This window comes from Triticum dicoccoides, chromosome 2A, assembly GCF_002162155.2.
Source record: "Triticum dicoccoides isolate Atlit2015 ecotype Zavitan chromosome 2A, WEW_v2.0, whole genome shotgun sequence".
Taxonomy (NCBI): Eukaryota; Viridiplantae; Streptophyta; class Magnoliopsida; order Poales; family Poaceae; genus Triticum; species Triticum dicoccoides.
The window spans coordinates 10,481,323-10,482,680 of record NC_041382.1 but is presented as its reverse complement, the minus strand read 5'-3'; positions in this window follow the sequence as shown (position 1 = coordinate 10,482,680).

The following is a 1,358-nucleotide window of genomic DNA, read 5'->3' as shown; positions in this document are numbered from 1 at the left end:
AAAGCATATCGAGAGGTAATTGCCACTGACAAGGGTTTCTGTGGAGTTTGTTTTCTTTGATAATAAATGAATCATTGTCTGCTGTCTTCAGTCCAACAGTACTTGTTGTGGCTTAGTCTGAATTTTATTACGAAGAATGTAACAGCACAAAATCCTCATTGACATGCCTACCTAGGAGCAATGGTTAAGTGGTCAAATTGTACTATATATTTGTGCAGGTTTTTATTGTAATGATTTGTGATCAAAATAAACTATGAAATCCAAAATAAATAGACGCAGCTCTGAAGGTCTGGGCTGTGAGCACATCTGCACATGTATCTCTATATTAGTTGAGCTCACTAATTTTACTCAAAGAGTAAACACTTAAACTGCCTCACCACCCACTTCACGAAAAGGGTTTCCCTCTGCTTTGTATTACAAAGCAACCACCGATACATTCAACGATAGGTGCTGGGGCCGCAGCACAAACAAGCCCAAAGAAAACACAGAGAAGAAAGGAAGAGAAACAAATGCCAACAACGGCAGATCGACGAAACGAAGATGACTGACGACCGCTGCACCCTCCGGACTCCGGAGAAGTACCACCACGTTCCCAGCACCCGAAGCGCCGCGTACCAAGCAACACCTTCAAGAAGGAGGCGACGACGACGCCGCTGCTGCCCGGACTAGTCCTAGGGTTTTCCCCGGTACGCGGGAGGCAGTGAGGGGAGGGGTGTACCCGACGCCCTTTAGAAAGGTCCGGCGGCACCCATAGGCGTCGCCGCGTCAGGGCCGGACGAGCCGCCAGAGATTTCTCCCAACACAAACCCCCACCACCACCCCAGACGAATCATAGTGCACCGCCCATCGCGCCGCCCACCAACATGTGCCACCACGATCACCGAATCAACTTCGTCGTCTCCCTGAGGTCACCGACACGAGACCTGGAGGATGGGAGAAGGAAGAATGGCCTTGGGGGCATCCGCAACATCACCGACGTGAGGGGACAACCACCACCGCCACCGCGGAGCCGACCAGACGCGCGGACAAGGGGACTGCCAGACACCGAGGCCCGGCCGGACCCAAAAGGGTCCGGACTGCCCCTGCCATCACGCTGCAGCTCGCCAGCCGACGAAGCCGCCACCGCCCCGCAGACCACCGCCACTTCACCGCCAACCAGGGAGCAGCGCCGCCACGCACCGAGTCGCCGGCCCCCCTAGCCCAGATGGAGCCCGAATGGGCCCAGATCTGGGCCGCGCGGGCGCCGCCGGCCACTAGCACCGACACGCCGCCCTGCGGCCAACGGCCGCGCCGCCGCATCGAGAACCACGGAGCTCGCCGGAATCCTGCCGCCGAACCCCACCGCAGCGGCCGAGCTG